Genomic DNA, 10,789 nt, shown 5'->3' on the forward strand with positions numbered 1-10,789 from the left:
AATCTACCAAAATCAAAGTTGAATCAAAAAAGGAATCTGAATCTCCAAAATCGTTTTTCAAAGCTCCAACTTCATATTATTCAAAGAAACGGATTATTTCCAAACCCATCAAGACTGAACCAAAGACTGTCACCAAATCAAGAATCAATAAGTTAAAAACAAAGTGTCCTACCCTAGAAAAGCACATTAAAACCAAGCAAGATGAGACCAATCCCAAAATAAAATACAACAAAGTGAAACTTCTGGAAATCAATTCAAATGTTTCTTTGTTTAGCTCTCATTCTAGTTCAAATTCTAAAGTATCTAAGTCTAGCTCAGTTTTGCTAACTAGGGATGCTTCAAATGGTGCAACTAGGTATAGGGATAGATATGGCTGGTTTTCTCATGATAAACCTAAGAAACAAGAAGTTTCCGCACCTCCAAAAGAGTCTAAAAAGATAAAAGTGCTTCAAAACTCTCATTCTAATCTTCTTAATGCCAATCCAACAGGTGGAAAGAGCTTGATTAGTGAGTCTAAAGGGTAGCTAAGTCATTAGTACCTAAGATCACTAATGTTGATAAAAAGAAGAAAAGGCGAAGAAGAAAAGATGGTAGAAAGAAGAAGCATGTTTTCGTTGAGTCAAACAATTTATCTTTTAAGTCCTCTGTGTTAAACAATGTTAATGGTGCCAAGGCTAGGCCTTGTGAAGTTGTAAACAATGTTAATTCTTGTTCTCATATGCATGGTTTGAATGCTAGTAAACATGTTACTTTTGATTCATGCGTTAATATTAGGTTGTTTAATCCAAATGTGCTTGTTGATAATGTGCTTGTTAACAAGTATGTTGACATGAAAGCATGTTTGTATGCATCTCCTAAGTTATACCCCCTGCCTATTTTAACTAACCACAAAGGACCCGTCTTTAAGTGGGTACCTAAAGTCGGTTAAATTTTTGATTGCAGGATATAACCATCTGTCTATGGATACTCGACTCCGGGTGTTCAAAACACATGACTGGCAATAAATTATTGCTCAAGAATTTTGTTGAAAGATTCATGGGAACTGTTCATTTCGGAAACAACAATTTCGCTCCAATTCTAGGTTATGGAGATATTGAAATAAACGGAATTGTCATCAAGAAAGTTCATTATGTTGAAGGCCTGAGTCATAACTTGTTCAGTGTTGGACAGTTATGTGACAACAATCTTCAAGTTCTTTTTCGACAATCTCTGTGCAAAGTCCAAACTCTAGATGGAGTTGATATCCTATGCGGAGATCGTGAAGACAATCTTTTCACAGTTAATCTTGATGATAACCAACCAACTGATAATATCTGTCTTGTTTCAAAAGCTACTTCGAAAAATTCTTGGTTGTGGCACAGAAGGCTTTCTCACTTGAATTATCAAACCATCAATGCTTTAGTCAACAAGCAACTTGTTGAAGGCTTGCCTGACTACAAATATGAGAGTGAGCATGTCTGTCCTTCTTGTACAGTTGGGAAGATCAAGAGAACTTCTCATAAACCAAAGAAAATTCCACACACTTTGGCACCTCTTCATTTGCTTCACATGGATCTTTGTGGGCCTATGAAAGTACAAAGTAGAAATGGGAAGAGACATATTCTGGTTATCATTGATGATTATTCTAGATACACTTGGGTCAAGTTTCTTGCTTCAAAAGATGAAACAACTCAAATTTTGATCGATTTCATCACTTCCACTCAAGTGAATCTTCAACTTCCAGTCCGTTATATCCGATCAGATAACGGTACTGATTTCAAAAATGCCATCTTCAATGAATTTTGCAAATCAAAAGGCATTACTCACCAATTTTCTGCTGTCCGAACTCCGCAACAAAATGGTGTTGTTGAAAGGAGAAATCGTACGCTGGTGGAAGCAGCAAGAACAATGCTTGCTTATTCCAAGTTACCATCAAACATGTGGGCTGAAGCTGTTGACACTGCCTGTCATACTCAAAATCGGTCCATCATCAATCAGCGTCATGAGAAGACTCCTTATGAGGTTATTAACAAACGCAAACCCAACATCAATTACTTCCATATTTTTGGGTGTGTCTGTTATACCTTGAATGATCGGGAAAATGTTGGAAAGTTTGAAAGGAAAGGTGATGAAGGTTACTTTGTTGGTTACTCAAAGACATCAATTGCATATCGCATCTTTAATCGTCAAACAAACACGATTCAAGAAACCATGAATGTTTGGTTTGACGAGATGTCTGGCATGATATTTGAACAAGAAAGTTTGCTACCAACACTTAGTGATCCAAGTACTTCAAGTGCTTCCTCAAGGACGTCTACCTTATCTTCAAAATTCAAGAAATATCCAACTCCAACAAGTGAAGAGCTAGATATTCTTTTCGAAGAATTCTATAACTCAAAACCGATTCAAGAAAAGGAACCTCAAGTCATCAATGAACCAATGCCGACCAATAACCCCATTCAAACAAATGAATCCGTTCCAGACAACAATCATGAATCATCTTCAAATGCTACAGAGCAAGACGAATCATCTTCGAGTTATATTTATTCTCAAAAGAATGATCAAGAACAACCTTCTCAAATCACCCAAACAACAAATCCATCAAATTCTCCAAATGTGTATGTACCGCTGGATTTTGATCATCCAAATTTTGAGGAAAGAGTTCTTCCAAGCTATGATTCTATTGCTCAACAGAACTCTGAATTTAATGATGATAATGTTGACCTTCATCAACAAGATCCTCTTCCTCATGACAACAAGTGGTCACGTATGCTCAAAGATCATCCTACAGAACAAATCATCGGAGATCCACAAGCTGGTGTTTCTACCCGTACTACAGTCAATGAGTGTCTTGTTGCACTTTCACTGAGTAACATTGAACCCAAAACCATATCTGAAGCTCTTTGTGATTCAGAGTGGGTTAAAGCAATGCAAGATGAATTAGCTCAGTTTGAGAGACTGAAGGTATGGAGATTGGTTCCAATCCAAGGAAAGAAGAACCAATTCGCACCAAGTGGATTTTCAAGAACAAGAAGGATGAAAATGAAGTTGTAGTAAGGAACAAAGCTAGATTGGTTGCAAAGGGTTACTGCCAACAACCTGGTGTGGATTTCGACGAAACATTCGCTCCTGTTGCAAGAATGGAGGCCATTCGTATATTCTTAGCTTATGCTGCATTCAGAAACTTCACAGTGTTTCAAATGGATGTGAAGACAGCATTCTTGAATGGAGAACTCAAAGAAGAAGTTTACGTGGAGCAACCTGAAGGTTTTGTTGATCCTAAGAAGCCAAACCATGTCTACAGGTTAGACAAGGCTCTCTATGGTTTGAAGCAAGCACCCCGAGCATGGTATGATTCCTTATCTACTTTCTTACTCAAAGGAGGCTTTACCAAAGGTACTATTGACCCTACCCTGTTTATTCGTAAGCAAGGTAAACATGTTTTACTTGTCCAAATATATGTTGATGACATTATTTTTGGGTCAACCAGTCAAACTTTTTGTCGAAATTTTTCATCTCTAATGGTCAATCATTTTGAAATGAGCATGATTGGGGAAATGAATTACTTTTTGGGTCTACAAATCAAACAATTACCAACTGGTATTTTTATATCACAAGGTAAGTACATAAAAGATATGTTGAAAAATTTTGAAATGACTAATTGTACTTCAATTTCAACCCCAATGGCTGCTCGTACAAACATTAATGCTGATAAAAATGGAAAACCATTTGACCAAAAGAGGTACAGAAGCATGATTGGTTCATTGTTGTATCTCATAGCATCTCGCCCAGATATAATGTTTGCAACATGTATGTGTGCTAGGTATCAAGCCGCTCCGACTGATTTACATTACCAAGCTGTGAAACGAATTTTTCGTTATCTGAAGGGTACACCCAATCTTGGTCTCTGGTATCCAAGGGATACTGGATTCAATTTAACTGCCTATTCAGATGCAGATCATGCAGGTTGTAAGCTTGATCGCAAGAGCACATCTGGTACTTTTCAATTCTTAGGGGATAAGATTGTAAGTTGGTCATCCAAAAAGCAAAATTGCGTATCACTGTCAACAGCGGAGGCTAAATATGTAGCTGCTGCTAGTTGTTGTGCTCAAGTGTTATGGATGAAAACACAACTTACCGACTATGGTCTAAAATATGATCGTGTCCCTATCTATTGTGATTCACAAAGTGCCATTGCAATTGCTGTCAACTCAGTCAATCACTCACGTTCAAAGCACATTGATGTGAGATATCATTTTCTCAAAGATCATGTTGAGAAAGGTGATATCGAACTCTATTTCGTGGGAACTGACCACCAACTCGCTGATTTGTTCACAAAACTAGTGGACGAAAAGAGGTTTAATTTCTTAATCTCTAAACTTGGTATGCTAAATCTTGATCCTTAATTATCTTTACCATGGAAGGAATTCTTGATTCATTTTAAAAAAAAAAAAATTAAAAAAATTAAAAAAAAAATCAAATACAAAAATAAAAATTTTGAAAAATAACAAAAAGATTTTCTTAATTTTCTTTTCTTTTATTTTAAAGTGGCTTGCATATACTCAGTATGCAACCCGTTCTTCATTGAACTATTTATGTTTCAAAATTGGAAATAATTCATGTTGTTATACATATAAATTGATATAAGATAACACGGAATTGAACGCCTTTGTGTACTTCCAAGTGGTCTTATATGAATGCATATGTGTAATACAAGATGTTAATTGCAATTTTGTTACATCTGTTTCAAAAACTCTCAATTGTTGATATGAGAAGCAAAGGATTGAACGTCTTTGTGTACTCCTGAGTTATCTCATCTTGAACGATTGATTGAGTTCATTTTTCATAAAACCTGTTTTGATTTCACAACAAATCATTTTTGCTCCACCTTTTCTATGAGAATCTTTTTGATCTATCTTTGCATAGATTACGGGGGAGTTTGTGATTTCAAATCTCTTTCAAACTTCAAATGTGTTGTTTAAAATTTTTTTTTCACATTTGATGATTTTTTTTCAAAACATTTGCTTCAAAGGAAATTTGGTGTTTAGTTTGCACATGAGCGACTAGGTTTTTCTCAAAAAATTCTACTCCATGAATTTCATCAACGCCAATGAGTTCTAACCCCGGAGTATTCACTTCTTTCATTAGATAGTGAGGGTATTTTTGAGTGATGATGAAATTGTGCAACTAAGTTGGAGGGAGTAAAGTCGAAAAGTGAGAGGTTATGATGATAATGTTGTGAGAAAAGGGTTAAAAGAATTGATACCCTTCCCTAAAATTCTCAAATCGCCGGGTAAAACACATTTCTATCGGATGTCATTTGTTGATATCTCGGTATTGAAGAAGCCTTCATGGACCCAATGAAGCGATGCACATCTTTACCTAACCACTCAAGTGTTTCTTAACAAATGCTTGTTTTATTTCTCACGGAGGTTTTCTCATTTCTATTGACTCTTCATTTGGAAGACGTTGATATTGAAAAAGGGTGACACTCTGCTCCAGTCCCCGACTTCATTTGATCACTTTGTGTCTAGAGCTCTCGTGATTGATCAATAAATTGATCGTTATTCATTCCTTAAGACACATTTGCGTCATATCTTTGTGATATACATGCTTATCTTTGTGATATAGCCGGAACATTTGTAGTAATATCTTAAATGATATTTCACGATGATCAAATGGAAATCCTACCATTGCTAACATCATTTCCAGCTTTGAACGTAGGTCTCATAATTGCATTTTTGTAATTATTGAGTTAACAAGAAGTCTATTGTGACCTTGGATTTTTCCTAAAAATCTTTAAGGATAGTATAACATGGTTATCGAACGCTTAGGTGACACTGACCATGGTTTACATTCTTTGAAGCATTCTTGAGGTTGAAAAGCCAAAAGACCGAACTATGTTAGAGGTTTGCTTTGTGCTTTTCTCAATAATACATAGGAAATCCGATAAATGATAATACATTTCCTTCGGTCATTTCATTAATCCTTTCGATTTTTGAATGCAAACGGATCATTCTTATCCGGTTTCTTTTCTCATCACCTGAACACAGAAAACACCAACACCATGATACAATGTTTATCCCAACAACTTCAATCTTACATTTTAGTCATCCATAGGAACAATTGGGTTGGTTTATATGGATAGATTGATGTTTTGATGGTTGATAATTCTCCATAAGCATAATAACTACATTTCAAGTCATGATTATCTCTTTTAATATTCTTTTCAATCAATGTTTGCATAATGACATTGGTATTTGTCATTATGAGGGGGAGAAATTAGAATGATTGATAAGGACAAGGAGAAAAGTTTGTGTTTGGTTGTTTCAATTGCTTTCCTAGATACTATCATTCAGTTTCTTGATTGAAAGTTTTCAAGTTTATTTGAAGTTCTTTTCTCTCAAATTCTATTTGTGATCATTTTTCTTCAAAGTTTGTTAGTCAATTTCATTCCAAACTGCAAGGGTTCCAAATTCAACTTGAAGTCTATACATCTCGAAAGAAAAAGATATACATTCAAGATTTAACGAAGAAACTGTGATTACTCATAAATTAAGGGGGAGCATGATTACTTCATAAGAAACTTTTCAAAAACCTTATTGAAATATTTTACTCTCAAAAGTGCTTAAGATGATGTGACAAAGAAGAAAAGCTTCAAAAAGAATCTTCATCGAAATAAAGAATCTTCACATCATACAACAAACACTTCATCTAAAGTTACATGGCACACATCAAGGGGGAGAGTACATGTTTCTGAAAATTCATTTCAAGATTTCAAAGAAAAGAATTCAAGATTCGAAGATTGAAGAATTCAAAACAAATTCATACCTTCCGCACCTCAAAAGACAACTCTGATTCATGATTCAACAATCTTCAAAGATTCAAGACACACACACTCATCATTCTCTGTTCTATAAGAACATTGAGAATCAACAAATGATTTAACTTCAAGAAGTCCAAGACATAGACTGAATCAAGTTCTCCAAAGACAATGAGAAAGCTTTGAAGACTTGTTTCAACACACCAATTGTCTTCATCACTGGGCTCATCAAATTCATTCCTACAAGACAAAACAACACGTACTTCAGACCGAACAATATATCACTAAGGGGGAGAATGTTAGAAATCCAAAAAATAGTGATACATTGTAATTTAAGTTATGGATATACTTGTTGTTAAGTCATGAGTTGATGATTTCTAAGGTTGAGGGGCTAATAGTGTTAATTAGCATAGTTTAGACTATAAATAGCCCTCAATTCCTTAGAAATCATAACTTTTGCATACCATTATACCTGAATAACACACTCTTGATCCCAATTCTCTCTCAACACACACACAAACACCAAGAACACACACACTAACCAAACACCATTGTTGATGTGAATTCGGTTGATAAAATCGTGTTGATTACATACTCCATAACCAAGAATGTTCAGAGGCTGAGAAGCTAATTGCAATGGGTGATTTTTATAATCAGACTGCTACTGCACTTGTTGCATCATTGGCTGAACATCCCAGTACAATGTCTGATGAGATCATTCCTGTTGTCAATGAAGTTGTTCCTACAATTTCTAACACTAATACTATTTGTTCTGGTTCTGAATGTGAAGATTCTGATGGTGATGATTTGGCTGAAGAGGTTGCTATGTTGGCTGATAGAATCAGAAGAAGATCCCTTAATAAATTAAAAGGAAAAGGAAAAAGTGGCCAAGCTGATAAGTCCAAAAAGCCATTTGATATGTCCAGTGTCACTTGTTACAAGTGTGGCAAGACTGGACATATGGCTGGTGACTACAGATCTAAAAAGACTAAGCAAGCTGGGTCATCCAAAGGTGAAAGAAGTGAAAAATATTCAAAGCTCAAAAGAAATACAAAGCCTTGAAGGCACAAGTTGATGAGCTGAGTAAGATGGTTGAATCTGATGAGAAAAGTCTTGTTGCTAAAGATTGGGCAGAAAGTGACACCTCATCTGATGATGAGTTGTACGAAGAAGCACCATGTCTCATGGCTAAAGAAGATACTCAGAAGTTTGTTGAAGATCTTGAGAAAATACAAGAGCAATCTGGGTCAGCTCACAAAGCCTCAACCAGTCAAACTGATTCACCTGAGGTAATTACTTTTTCCAATCTGTCTGATAATGAAAAGCTATCTAGACTTAACCGATTAAGTGATGAGGTTCTCTTACAAAAACACTTTAATCAAGAACTCAAGCAGGAAGTTTCTTTGTTAAAACTTGATATTAGTTCTAAGAGTCACACCATTGAAAAACTTGAGTCTGAAGTGAAAGCTCAAAAACATTTAAATTCTATTTTAGTAAAAGAAGCTAAAACTGCAGAAGAAAAGTTTTTAAAGGTTAAACAAATTACTGAATCTTGGTGTATAAGCTCTAAAAGAGCTGCAAAGTGTGTGAACGTTCAAGTACCTCATCAAGTCCAAGCTGTGTTTGATGGTGATTATGATAGGGCTATAGCTATTAGTGAAGTCTGTGCTATGGAACCCTATTATCAGCCTCCTTCACCTCCTAAAGTCCAAACCAAGGGAAAGAAGTCCAAACCAATTAAGTTGGTTAGGGTAACTGGGATAGGTTTTGATGATCCTGAAATCAATGGTCAAACTATTGTTGAAGCTATGTTTGAAGCTGATAGAGTTTTTGAATTAAAACCCGAGGAAAGCCTTGACTTGTCTAAGCTGACCATTTCCCAGTCTGTGTCAGATTCTAAATCTAAAACAAACAATATCACTTTAAAGAAAAACAAAAGGAAAGCCAGAGATCATAATGTTCCTAAAGAGAAAATCAAATTGTGTAAAAGTGAGAAGTCTGGTTCTGAAAGAAAAATGTCACAACGCAAATCTGTGTTTGTTTCTAAATCCACCAAGTCTGACTCAGATCAATTAATTCTACATATGTTGAGTCCAGAATTGGTGATGGTCCTTCAAATGTAAATTTATTTAAAGATGTTTTTGATCCAAATATTGTTGATCAAAGTAAACTAAGAGCTGAGTGCAAGAAAAATGGAATAGGCAAAGGTTTTGCTAAAAAGCAAAATTTGAGTGTTGCTAAAAAGAATTTCAGATCTGGCAAAGTCCAAACTAAGCAACAATGAGTAACAAAATCTGTTAAGAGTGTTGGTTCTGTGTCACAATCTGAGTTAGACCAGATGGTCATCTCTGGTGAACCCATCCCTGGATGGGTTCCCAAAATGAACTAATCTCTTAATAATGCATGCAGGGCTATCAAAACGAAGATACATGGCACTTGGATAGTTTGTGTTCCAAGCATATGACCGAATGTAAGCCCTTGCTCAGTAACTTTAGGACTCGCGCTGGTCCTAGTGTTAATTTTGGAGATGATTCTCAAGGAAAGACAGAAGGTTTCGGCATACTTTCGAATGGTCCTCTTACCTTCAGAAGAGTTTCTTATGTGAATGGCTTAAAACACAATCTGATAAGTGTAAGTCAGTTGTGTGATGCTGGCTATGAAGTAAGATTCCGTGCTGATGAAGGAATTGTTCTTGATTTAGAAGGCAATGTGGTTCTGATTGCCAAAAGGGATGAGAATTTGTATTCTTTTGATATGAGAAGACCAACTGTGACAAGAGAAGTCTGTTTCATGTCAAAGTCTAGAAATGAGCTGAATTGGTTGTGGCATAAAAGGTTATCTCATATGAATTTCAAAGATATCAACAAGTTGTGTAAGAAGGAGTTGGTATCTGGTCTTCCAATGACCAATTATGAGAAGGACAAGCTGTGTGATGCCTGTGAGAAAGGCAAGCAACACAATCAACAAGTGTTTGGATTTGCTTCATATGGATCTCTTTGGACCAATTAGTACTCCATCCTTCACTGGGATGAGGTATTCTTTGGTCATTGTTGATGAATATTCTAGATATACCTGGGTTTTCTTTCTAAAGCACAAGAGTGAAACTGCTGATGTCATTATTCATTTTATTAAACAAGCTGAGGTTCTTTACAAAAGGCCTGTTAGGCAGTTGAGGAGTGATAATGGTACTGAATTTTAAAATATCTCTCTCAACTCATTCTGCAGTGAAAAAGGAATTTCACAAGTTTACTCAGCTGCAAGAACTCCTCAACAAAATGGTGTTGCAGAAAGAAGAAACATAACTCTAATTGAAGCTGCCAGATCTATGATGGCTGAAAGTAATGTAAAGTCTCATTTTTGGGCTAAAGCAGTATACACAACTTGCTTTACCCAAAACAGATCCCTGATTGTAAAAAGACATCAGAAGACTACATATGAACTTCTTAGGGGGAGAAAACCTGAAATTGGTTTCCTAAGAATGTTTGGAAGTCCTTGCTATATTCTAAATCAGAAAGACCATCTTGGAAAGTTTGATTAGAAAGCTGATGAAGGTATCCTACTTGGATATGCAACAATGATGAAGGCATACATAGTGTACAACAAGAGAACAAAAACCATTGAGAACTCTATGAATGTAACTATAGAAGAAGGTTGTTCAAGTTCTGAGAAACCTCAAGCTGATGATGCTATCAACTTTGAAAAACATACTGAACCTAAGAGTGAGCCTCCATCCAATCCACCAGTTAATTCTGGTAATGCTCAAACTCAGGGGGAGCAACCTGTAGAAGAAGATGATGTATCAATTTTTGAAGATGCTCTTGATGTTCCAATTCCTGAAGAAAATTTTGTTCCACTTCAAGCTGACCCAAACTCCCTTGTGCAAGTTGATTAGCCTTTACCTCAAAATGATCATGCTGAACCTCAAAATCTGAATCAGCCTGAAGCTTCTACTGTTGGTAATCAAACTCATGTTACCAAGGGGACAAA

The sequence above is a fragment of the Erigeron canadensis genome, chromosome 7 (genome assembly GCF_010389155.1).
Source record: "Erigeron canadensis isolate Cc75 chromosome 7, C_canadensis_v1, whole genome shotgun sequence".
NCBI classification, from domain to species: domain Eukaryota; kingdom Viridiplantae; phylum Streptophyta; class Magnoliopsida; order Asterales; family Asteraceae; genus Erigeron; species Erigeron canadensis.